General features: G+C 36.9%; 1 protein-coding gene across 3 annotated transcripts in view; it reads right to left on the minus strand.

The window, feature by feature from the left end:
* The window catches only part of LOC121423908 (tyrosine-protein kinase ZAP-70-like), a 70976-nt gene extending 61438 nt beyond the window's left edge, over positions 1–9538 (minus strand). For all 3 annotated transcript variants that reach the window (XM_041619452.1, XM_041619451.1, XM_041619450.1), the window contains exon 1: positions 9436–9538. The gene's annotated coding sequence lies outside the window, so the exon portion shown is untranslated. The remainder of the gene's footprint in view (positions 1–9435) is intronic.
* Between the last annotated feature and the right edge of the window lie 3491 nt (positions 9539–13029).

Here is a 13029-nt window from a genome sequence, read left to right on the forward strand (position 1 = left end):
ACATATCAAATACATGACTGCACTATCAATCAATCCTCTCTTTTTTCCTTCCAAATGCCGACTTGAATACATCTTGTTCATCCTTGCATAAACTAGCCTTTAGCAATGCATCTCACAGCCTGCAAAGGCAGACACAAATGCTTAATTATGCTCCTGTAATTTGATCAAGAAACATTATACAGAATATAAAAGAGCATCCCCATAGAACGAACATCGTTTCTTACAAGTAGGCTTGTTTAATGCGACCTCAAGTCAGAATCATGATTTGAATCATGATTCAAAACACAAACATGAATCACAGGCACAAAATCAGGGTTTAGATGACCGTCATTCTAGCGCTGTTTCTCCTCAGATTCGGGCCAATCCAGTGCGCATTCACAGTGCGCAGTTTGACACAAGAATTATTAGGCCTACATATAGGTCAACTTTTTCACACGTGTTTCGGCTCTCAAAAAATCAATCTTTTGCTTTCAGTATTCAGTCTATTATACCTCATTTTGTTTACTTCTAACACAATATGTAAGACATTTATTTTTACTTTGACTATTCCCGCAATCGTGATTCTGCAGAATCATGATTCTACGTGTAGAGTAAAAAAGTGGCGCATAAACGCACCCTAAGGGAAGGAAAAGTTCTTAAAAACGTTAAAAAGCAAATAAGACAAGATGAGGGATCATTGTGATTCGTGAACTGGAAAGGATTTATGATATTTCAAAGGGGAAGTCGAGAGCAGAAAGTACCAAGTTGATTAACTTAACTTGTGATGCTACTTGAATTACGAATTCATTGCTTGTTTTTAATAAATATTCTTTAATTAATTAAAAACAACTTGTTGTTGGGGCGAACTTTGCCTTTAAAAAACAATTTGCTATTTGTTTAAAGGCCGCAGCAGATCCAAATGTACAAAATTGTACCCCCCCCCATTTGAAATTTTCTTTGAACAGGTTCTAAAGGTTGTACAGATTTTGACAGCAATAGAGAGGGAATTTTACTTTAATGTTCATGGACTGCACTGTAGGGCAAGTGACCAATACAGGAATTCCATACAATTTCAAAAGTTAAAAACATATATACCTTGAATGCACCTTTCCTCACTGTTCAAAATAGAAAACACTTTTAACATCATTCAAAATATACCTCCCATAATTTCCAAGTAAGGTTTTCCTTTCCCATACTGTGACTCTTTTGTAAAGTGGATTTTATTTAGATACCTGCACTATCGATCTATATCTGTTCCTCAATCTCTCACCGCCCTGCTCAAAATTACATTTTCACATTTTTATTTTATGATCCCAATGTAAAAACAGATCCACAAATTTCTTCTTTCCTCCCTAAACCTCACCTTTTAAATGCACAGGTCAAAGACCTGAATGATTTTATTTGTTTTTTAATAAACACCTCTATGAAAGTGTGTTCACCGGACTATTCTCTCTGACCCTGTTCTTATCTACCCCCTTAAACCAGTTTAGTGGAAACCAGATTAACGAGTAATGGGAACGTTCAAAATAGCCTTGGAAAACAACTCTCTTAATGTACATCATGTACTTTAATAGTCGTCCAAACCAGTTTGGAAAACCACAATGCGATATGTTTTTTAAGACCGCTTTGCCTTGCTATTAAAGCTTGTTTTAAATGTAGGTGAGGACATATTGGGGAAGCGATCATTCCATGTATGAGTGTGTCTGTTTTTGGATGCGCTTCTCAGTAAATAAACTGTGTAGAATGCCTACGCTGCTGTTTCAAATTTTGCGCGAAATATGTGACTCCAGTGACAGCATTGTCATAGCAACAGGATCGCTTTACGTGAAGTGGATCTGGAAAAACATGTCTCACTATTAAAATATTACAGAAAGCAGAGTTCTATTAGCCCAAGATAGCATCATGTAAAGTGGTCCTGTTGGTATGGGAATGCTCTCACTGGAGTCACATATTTCGTGCGAAACTGCAGCGAAGAAGATGGTGATGAGGACACCAGCAAAGTGAAGGGAAACAAGTTCAAGAAAGAAGATGAGAACAGACACCGTTCTCATGCTTTTTAAAATTAGTTTACTGGAAACCATTCAATCACAGGAAAGGAGTTTTCAAAATCACTTCACGTAAAGCGATCTTGTTGCTATGGGAACGCTCTCAGTGGGGTGACACGTTTCCCGCGAAATTCGAAACCACAGCGTAGGGATTTTACACCTGTCGTGTGGAGTAGCGCGCTCAAAATGTGCGAAGATCACTTCCCGAAGAACGGTTGTGTCCTCACTTGTGCTATAATCAGTTTACCGAGGCGAAGCAACTTGAAAACTACATCGCGAGGTGGTTTTCCGAAGGAAGATCGCTTCCAAGACCGCTTCGACCGTTCTCACTATGCGTTAAACTAGTTTCCACTAAACTAGTTTTAGGAAGGGAGTGAGAACAGTGTCTATCTCTCTCTGATGCTATCATTGGCTTGAAGAATTCTGCTTTCTTTCTGTAATATTAGTGAGACATGTTTTTCCTGTTCAATGTCCTTGGTTTGCATCCTTGTTACTGGAACTCTTCCTACCTGCTGTCTCGTATCCTTTCTGATTTAGATTCTTATCCCAGGTCGGCCTATGGATCACACAGGGCTCCATTTAACAAGTCAAACACAAAAGGAAACAAGTTTATTTTTACCTTTTCTTATTAAAGGAATGAATGATCTTGCATTTTGTGATCGTAATTTTGTATTTTCACGAAACCTGCAGACAAGATTAAAATTCCTGAAAAAAAATTACCGGGTACCAAGAACTTTACGGCATGATACCGTTAAATCATCAATGTTTTGGAGACCTGCAAGAGACAGCTTGAAAGTTTGCTCAGGTATTTAATGGGGAAGTTCACCCTGAAGAAAAGTTTGTTGTAAAAATAGCAATAAAAAATTGGTTAAGGTTTGAAGAAAATCCATTTAAGATTATCAAAGACAAAGTTCATGAAATTTTTATTTCTGGATTTGTGACATCTAAAACAAGCAGCTGCCCTATATATTACATAAAGCATAAATTGCTTTTTTTTAAATGGTTTGTCATGACTTCCTTTTGTTTTCTTTTTTAAGGAACGGGTAGGAAATGATTTGTCTTTTCATATATTGAAGACACAGTAAAAACAATTTTCAATTTTTCCAGAAAATGACATTTCATTGATTTTTACCATACACTATGTACATGTAGGAAAGCTGCTTGGGCTGACGTCACAAATCAATTGCTTGAAATTATGAATTTTTTTATTCTTTAATGGATTTTTCTCAAACCTACATCAATATATTTTAATTATTTTTTCTGCTATTTTTACAATAAATTTTTTGTCAGGTGAACTTTCCCTTTAATGTCCAGTGTCAATACCACAATATTCAGGTTGCATTATGCTATCTTGTGAACTGAAATGTTGTATAAAAGGCTGAAAATAAAGGCATGCGTTTGGTAAAAAAGGAGATTAAAAAAAAGCCTGCCTTTAGCTTTAGTAATAGGTTAATAATGCAAATTATACTCAAATATCTTCTAACGTATGCAGAACATTTTCCGGGGGGAGGGGGGGGGGGGTGAGGGCAAGACACATTAAAATTTTCCAAGGAACTCAAGAGCTTTAAAGTTTTCAGTAAAAAAAGGAAGGTTTCCAAATGACCCTGGTGAATGTGATCATGCTTCTTTTTGCCACTGATAAAATATGCTAATTCAGAGAGTAGAGCGGAGTGATCACTCTCTCAAGGAAATTAGACCAGAAAGAGGAAATATTTGATTTCCCACAGAAATAGAATCAAACATCAAATATCTCCTCAGCAAATTTTGAAGGGGGGCTATTGCAGGTCATGTTTTCAAAAATTTAGTACAGTAGTTTAGAATCTGAGTTGTATAATAGTTCTGAGATATCAGTCTCAAAGCTTCATACTAATCTGCATATGAGAACTATTCGAGAACTAAAAGTGAAAAATATGAGCAAGTATTTGCCGAGGCAGCTATTATGTTAATTTCTTTGTTACAATTTTTGAAAATCTTTATTAGAAAATCGAAACTTAAATCTTGAATTGGCATTCTATGGATAAAGACATCAAGTCATACAATATCTAAAAGTTAGATTGCCAGGGAAGTATTGCACTGCAATTTACTCCATTTATTTTTTCCACAATCGCTTGATACCAAACTTAGTTTACCTACATGTGAGAGTACACAGGACATACAAGCTTTTCTCTTGTACATATTAAACCAGAAAGGCTAATTTTAAACAAATTTGAGAAGTGAAATCATCCCATGAATTTCCATGTACAACTACCGTACATGTATGCCCTTCTAAATAGTGACAATCTGAGCCAATGTTTGGAAACATAATAATAGTAGATTTTCATTTAGTGCTTTGTAAACACAAGTTACCGAGCTAGAATTCAACCCTCACTATGCGTACATGTAGAAGAGCTCTGTCAGAAAGGATTGTTCCTTTAGATCAAAAAGATTTTTTTAAATGAGAGAGCACGATGGAATGAAGGCTGAGAACTCGAAAAGGAAATAATAAATTAATGGACCCTAGGATCCCAGATGTTTGAAGTCTCTCCTTTTATTTATAAAACATTCTAAGAATAAACACAATACAGGATGCCCCAAACGAATCTCAATATTACATTCCCCTATTAACAAACCCTCTCCTATTAATACACCTGTCATGAAAATAGAAAAGATACATCTTGAAAATAGCTCTACCCCCCCCCAGAATCTGAACATCCAAAGCCTAATTTTTACGGTGCTTACAAATGTTTTACGAAAGTTTTGCAAGTCTGTGTAAGAAATGACAAAGTCCAACATTCATATTGTATGTGAAAAAGGTACGCAAGTCGTGCACTTATGCTTGGAAGCTTTGCCAATATTTTCGAGGGTAGCTTGGAGGGGTAACTCACGATTAAAAAGCAAAAAAAAATTAAGAAAATGTAAAACTACTTGCAAACAAAATTTAGCAACCGCTACAAACAATTGGCAACGCTTCTGAACATTTAAGCGCATGTTTTGCACACATTAGATACATATATTGGACTTTTCCATTTTTCGACATTTGCATCCTTGCAAAACTGTCAGAAAACATCTGTGAGCCCCATGAAATCCAGGCTTTACTATTCCCTAACACAATTCTTACTGTTTCTCCTTCTCTCTATATAAAAATGGATAAAAAAATAATACACATAAAAGTGAAACAGCAACAAAAGCAATATCAAAAGCAACAAATAATGATCATCGTTATTGTTAAACAGAAGCTACAGAATGGCCTGAGCAGACAAAAAATTGGAGGGTCAAACAACTGCATACACATCACTAACTTGCCCCCCCCCCCCCCCCCCCAAAAAAAAGCCTTCAATGCCACCATATCATTACCATCATCCTCATCATCAAGACACTTTCTTGTAAGGCAACATCAACATGTGCTTCGACACTCTGCCTTGTGCCCCCCCCCCCTTCCTCCCTCTCTCTATCTCTCTCTCTTATTCCTTCATGAGCTCTGTCTTTCTTTGTAGATCAGATAGTGATTTTCCAGGTCTCTGAACTCTGTCTAGCCTTCCTTCCTGGACATTTTAGCAGAGCTATTAAAGGGAACTTAAAGACAACATACGTATAGGCCTATTTACAATTCTACATGTCATGCACATGTGTACATTTTCTGATGATTAGCCCTAAATGTTTCTTTGCCTATAAACTCTCATCTTTATCATTTTTCTTCATCATCATCATCATCACTGTGCAGAAGAAGTAAATTATCCTGACTTACTTCCGATCGTTCCTTCGAATTAAAACAACTGACTATTAAACATATGTGTGGACTTTATGGGAGAATTTGGTCTATGGAGGACCAGTGTTTTTCCAGTCTAATTTTGAAAGAATCATTATTATTATTCTTTTTTTGGGGGGGGGTCTTCTCTGTGCTCTTTGCCCATTAATGCACTTACATATAAAGGGGTCTAACCCCGATAATGAAATGCCTTGTCTGAAAGGAATAATAATACAAAAAATTGGTATAAATGCTAGAAAAAATGTTGGAAACAAAATAGGGAATAGTGAAAGCCTAAGAATTTAGGCCTTGGCCACCAGGGTCCGATTGCACGAAAGGGTCTTTACAAAGACTGTCTCTCGTGTCACCTGTCTTTTATGATAAACTGTATGAGGGATATTTCTGAAATGTATGATAAACAAATACAATTTGTTAGCTAGCATTTAAATCTATTTGTATACATGGGAAGGTTTTCAAGGCTCCATGATGAAAAAGTAGATGTACAAATATTTTAAAATATCATCATGGAGTCCTCAAGGCTAGCTTATTACACCTCAATTCTAAGCGCTTTACATTGCAATTATTATTACCCCGGTCACTTGATCCTGACATGCCCGAACACAATATGTATGCATTTTCTCCACTCCCTGGGGAGCATTCCAACAAGAGTTCCAAGACTCAATTGCTAGGCATACCACAGTACATAGGCATCCTACTGGGTACCCATTTAACACCTGGGTGGAGAGTGGCAAATTGTGGATTCATGCCTTGCAAAACGATGCTAGGCAGCAGTGGGATTCACACTACCCTCTGACTGCAAGGCAAGAATCAGAACACCACAACGCTTCTTATGTAATTTACAAGTATTTTTGAAAAAGAGTATAGTCAGTGATTGTATAACTAACCAGCCTTGTATTACCAAATGCATGCATCCGCATCAGAAAATGAGGTCAAGTACACTTCAGAAAAATGTTGATTTGAATAGAGAAAAATCTAGGGACAGTGATTTTCCGCGATCGCGGAAAACGGACGGAATTCACGGAAAAGGCCTTTTGAAACGGAAAGTGGCATTTCAAACGGAAAATCACGGAAAACATATTTTCCCTCAAAATACACAGAATAGCAACAGAAATTACTCCAAAATAACAACAAAATGAGAATATTAAATGGCCACAAAACCCCAGAAAACACGATCTCACTTCGCTACAATCATGACAATTCACACATCGTGATTGCTCTCGACATCAGTACCCCGCGATCGTACCCGGCCGGCCGGGTTGAGCTTCACATCGCTTCAGATTGCTCAACTGCACGGTCGTGTGTTGCTGCCCTCTACGTTTAAAGATGTAACAGCACGATATCGTGGTCTTAAAATCCAAGATGGCGGATTGGCGAAAGTCGTTGACTGATGATAACGATGTCCAAAAAACCCCAAAATTATCGATGAAATTTAATTTCACCGTAAAATAATGCTAATTATGTGAAAGGCGAGGATGTATGCATGCTAAATCAGTTTGAAAAATCATTAAATACACCAGCATAGATCCGATTAGAACGGATTCTATTGTGTTGTTGGTACAGTAGCAGATACAAATTTTGGCCAGTGCAAGTGTATGCGCTTTGATTTTGCTATTCAATGTGTAAACGGAATTGTCACTTTTCCGTGTGTACAACGTCTATGGGGAAACGGAATTTCCGTTTTCTGACGTGCTGAAACGGAATTTGAGATTTTCTGAAACGGAAAAGGCCATTTTTTGAAACGGAAAATCACTGTCCCTAAAAATCTGACAAGCATAATGCTGAAAAATTCATCAAAATTGGATGTAAAATAAGAAAGTTATGACATTTTAAAGTTTTGCTTATTTTTTTTTACAAAATAGTTGTATGCAAATTAGTCACGTGCAAATGTGAGAATCAATTATGTCCCTCACTCACTATTTCTTTTGCTTTTCAGTGTTAGAATTATACAATATATCAATTTTTACATATTTGACAATATGGACCAACTTGACTGTTCAAACCATAAAATGTTAAACAATGGTAATGCCATATGTTCAGTGCGAAATAGAACTTTGTTTCACAGTACAATGAGAAGAAAATAAAAATATTTCATATGATAAAATACAAAAGAAATAGTGAGTGAGTGATGTCATCAGTTCCCTCACTTGCATACCGACCGGGATGTGCATATAACTATTAAGTGAAATTAAGCGAAACATTAAAATGTCACAACTTTCTTATTTCATATTATACTTCAATGACATTTTCAGTGTTGTGCTTGTTGGATTTTTCTCATTTTACATGTATTCAAATCAACTTCTTGTTTGGGTGAACTTGTCCTTTAAGCTTTAAGGAAATCAAAACTCAAGAAGAGAATCAATCTTATTGGAAAGAGTGAAATGAGAGGAACAATTTAAAACAAGTTTCATCAAAATCGGTTATGGAATAAGCAAGTGATGGACGTTTAAAAAGTCTTGTCATACTTTCTATGGGGATCCTCAAATTGGCAAACATGCTTCAAAATGGCTGATTTTGTGGACAACCCTCCATTTGTTTTGAACCCAAATTTTCAGATCTTCCCCTTTATTTTACATTTCATATTGTTGCACTTAAAAAGAGGCAAGATGAAAGAAAATTGGGAAAATGTATGAAGTGACTTTGATAGAGAAATTATGCCGAATCCTTAATGGTCCCTACGCCTACAGTAGGCTACTAGTACTCAAAGCAAATACTCACCTAACCCAGGGAGCTCCAGCCCACGAAGCGGACCGAAGCCCTTCCATGTAATACTAGTCAAAAACATACTCTCTGAAATGGGGTAGAATGGGGTCGCAATAGCACTCCAAATAAAAGGGGAAAAATAAATTATGCATAAAAAAAAATACCTCGATTATATGGATGAAGGTCTATCGTGACATAGAATCCTGACATCGAGGCACAAACTGAACCCTCAAAAAAGAAAAAGTAAGTTGTCAATTTTGCGTTTGTTTTGGTATCGATCAGCCATTTTGTTTTAAACTTTGACAGAAGGAGAACGAACGAGACAAAACTTTTTCCTTTTTTTCAGGGTCCAGGTTGTGCCTCGATGTCAGTCAGGATTCTGTGTCACGAGACCTTCATCCATTATAATCGAGGAAAGTGCATAGGCCCTAATTCATTTTTCCCCATTTATTTGGATTACTGTTGCAACCCCATTCTACCCCATTTTGGAGAGTATATGTTTGACTAGTATGATACGAGTCCTGGGCTCCAACCCGCTTCGCAGCCAGAGCCGCAGCCAGAGCCACAGCCAGGCAGAGCTCCCTGGGCTGCACATGAATGCTGGTTATATAATTAAATAATCTTCAGTTAGGCTTAGACTCGCCTCACTCCTCATCATACCATGCATCCAAGTCTAATTTCATCTTTGAGATAGGCTGCAGAGCCCTTTGAAGATTATAGCAGATGATGATCTTTTTTCACACAAAACACTTCCCACCCGGGCGGCGCTGTACCGATAGCTACGCCAGAGTTCAGGGCATAGACCTCTACAGAGACTGAAAGACAAGTGTACGCCGCACGCACCGCGATGATATGTCACAACTTAATCTGATTCAAACAAAGCAAATAATTTTCAAATTAAATCACAAATGTTATCATTACACATAATTACATGATGATTGAAGAGGTATGGAATATCATACTCACTTCGTATATGTATGTTCAGAGGTGACAAAGTGGCATATTTGATGAAACAAACAACCCAGTTCTGCACCGACCGGCACGTCACGATATGCGGAAGCAAAGTTGTTAAAAACAATAAAGGTTAAAGCGCCATCTAGGGCGAGAAACAATATAGGGTACAGCAGTTGATTTACTTTCCTGAGAAAAATTACAAGAGATTATGCATAGTACGACTATAACATATCTCACTTATGTACAGATTGGGCATACACTTCACTCCCAAAAGTATCCAAGAATCAAGAGGGGAAAAAGGAAAAGGGAGAAAAGTAAAGAAAATGGAAGGTAAAAGATGTCAAAATCTATTACAAATTCCGGGCACAAATTAAATTAGATTTTTATTTTTAAACAGTCAGGTCAAAGTTATAGCTTGCTCACTTCGCTCGACTCGGGACGTTTGATTAATTTTGTCACACACTCCATGCATGTGCTATGGCCTTGGGAAGTGAGGGCACACCCTCTAAAATTTTCCTGGAGCGGAATTTAATGTGGTATGCTATAATCGCTAAATATGATCCAAATCAATCACCCTTTGTAATAAAATGAATAATGATAATAATAACGCAGTTCTTGACATATACGCATATCACAGTCATTATGTCATAACGTCCCTATGCGCTTCCAAAGGACTTGGATATTATGAAATTCTGGGTTGTTTTTTGGGGGGCGACTTATCATTTTTTTTCTCAACAAACCAGCACACCCCGAGTTAAAAGAAAAATATTCTCAGGCCCTGTACTTTTTGTGCCCCAGAAAGTGACTACCCCAGAGTCTAGAAATTTGGGCTCAATTAGGCCTACGCCACTGAATAGACCCGCAATATTACGAAGGTATAATTATTTCACAATATCTAGTTCAAATAAAAATGAATTGGAGGAGGAATCACATAGATTTAAATTTATATACATTATATATTTCTTCTTTACAAGCAAGAATACGTATATGCCTATCTATACTACATTAATTCGAGCGCAAAGTGTGAGCTGAAAATTTTTAAACTATATTTAGACAACTTTTTTTGTACGTATATACGTCCCAGAATTATTGTCGGGATAATAATTCTCACAAAATGGACGGTGGTTTATGGGCCTACATGTAGGTATGTGATAAATTGTTGAATTCTTTTCCGATTGCTGTAGCTGGGAATTATTTATAAAAACAAATTCTTCGATAACCAATCTGCGGGAAGGGGCGGCTAGAGATATTTTATAAAACTATTTCTCTCTGCAATCATGTGGTTAAATTTTTTCCTCATCTTTGCTAGTTCGAGATAGCGATTCATTGTATGTGGTATGCAGTGCATTGTAAATGTTTTTATATTTTCTCACTTTAACCCGTTTTTGTAATGTCACGGGCTCGCTGAACGGCAGTCTTTTCTAAATAAATGTGAGTCACCAAGGTGCAAAAGTCAGGCCGTGGGACTATGGTATAACTCCCGCTTCCCTGGTTAAATAAACAAACAGGCCTATACAATAGAAGTACCTAAAACAGAAAAAAATTGTAATCATAACTAATAATGCAAGCTCTAACCGCGAATTGATTTTTGTTTTTTAGACACACAAAAGGAACAATTTAAACAAGATTTATTATATAGAGAAAACTCAATGCGAGCGAAAAGCTCAACTAAATTGATTTTTTAAAGGAAAAGTCCAGCTCAACAAAATGTTTATTTGAATAAAAAAGAGAAAACTCAAACAAGCATAAAATTTCATCATAAACGGTTGAAAATAAAAAAATTGAGACATTTTAAAGTTTCCCTTAATTTTACGAAACAAATATATTCACGTCCTTTTTAATATGCAAATGAGGCGACTGATGAAATAATCCACTCACAATTTCTTTTGTAATTCATTACATTAGATATGAAATATTCTATTTTTCTCCACATTGTCATGTGACACAAAGTAGATTCCTTAATTCCTGAACATGTTGGATTACCATTGGTTTAACATTTTGCGGGTCAAACAAGATCGAGTGTCCTTATTGTCAATTCTGTAAAAATCGAAATGTTGTTTAATTTTTTAAATAAAACGTATTTGTAAAGTGATTTTTTTTCGTGCATAACTTTGGGTGAATTTTGTGAAAAAAGTAAAACATTTGTAAGCCATTCAAATTTTCTGGGGGGGGGGGGCTTTTCATGGCATGTCTACAAATTGGTTATAAAACAGGTGGGTGGCTTCGATGCGGTTAGGCGTCGAGCCCACCTGAGTTACTTGGACAATATGACTTAACAGGCAATATTAAAAAAAAACAATGAAATGTCATTTTCTGAAAAAAAAATAAGAGAATGGATTTTATTATACTCTTAGTATATCAACAGACACACTATTTTTTCACACTGGCTCCTTAAAAGTTGGAAATTTGTGCATTTTACATAAAATATGGGGCAGGTGCTCGTTTATGACGTCACAAACAACAACCTAAAATTCTAGTAAAGTTTTTAATCTGAAATGGATTTTCATCAAACCTTCACCAATATGTTTCATTTTGTTGTTGCTATTTTTACAATGAACTTTTCGTCAGGGTCACGTGAAGTTCCCCTCTGATAGAGAAATGTGTGTGTGTGTCCCGGGGGGGGCACTTACATTGACGAGTGGATACCATGCGCGACCAAAAAAAACACGTAAAAAGGATGTCTTTTTCACGATAGGGCACGTTACGTACGTAACGTGATAAGGGTGTCAAAAACACAAAAATAATGAAAAAAGGGTATCTATTTCGTTAGGAAGATTACGTGTTTAAGGTTGAATTTGCGGGGATGATAAAAGAAAATTGAAATGTTTTATAAAGGATGTCCTTTTTGCCCCAACACTTCGTGTTTAGAGTCCGATATGCGCGAGGTGTAGAATGTGGGGCCGGGGTCGTACTAAACCAAATAAGTTAAAGCCGACGACCGAAGGACCCGTAATAATAAAACATTCCTGTACTTGTTTAGGGGTTCATTTCAGGGAATATTTGCCAAGACATCGTTTGTCTTCAATACTTGTTAAGGGTAGGGTTTCACACGCCAATACTTGTTAAGGGGTGCATTTTCAGAATATGGAAATTACGTGTTTAGGGTGCTTTTCGAGACCCCATGGTCGCGCATGGTATCCACTCGTGAATGGAAGTGGCCCCCCGGGTGTGTGTATTTGAGTTTTGTCAGACGTGTATCAATCAGATATGATTATTTACGTCTGGACCGACCTTTAAAGTCACCATCCGAAAGACGTGACCAGGGCTCAAACCTCGAACCTCTGCATCAATTAGTAACTTCCCCACAGCTTGGATTAGGCCTACAGGCGCACGCCACAACGCCCAGTTATGGGCCTAAGTGCAAGCCTTAGGCTAAGCGGGCTTAGGATGTGTTTATGGGCCACTTTTTTCTACCCTAGAATCATGATTTGAATCATGAGTCAAAAGACGTTTTTGCAGAATCATGGTTGCGTCTAGTCAAAAGTAATCATGATTCAAAATAAAAATCACAGCCGTGATGAAACACAGAAAAAGGGGCATACGATTTGGAAAGACGTTTCTGCATAACTATTTTTTTTTTAAAATTTATTTCAGGACACCATGAGT

Source organism: Lytechinus variegatus, chromosome 11, assembly GCF_018143015.1.
Source record: "Lytechinus variegatus isolate NC3 chromosome 11, Lvar_3.0, whole genome shotgun sequence".
NCBI classification, from domain to species: domain Eukaryota; kingdom Metazoa; phylum Echinodermata; class Echinoidea; order Temnopleuroida; family Toxopneustidae; genus Lytechinus; species Lytechinus variegatus.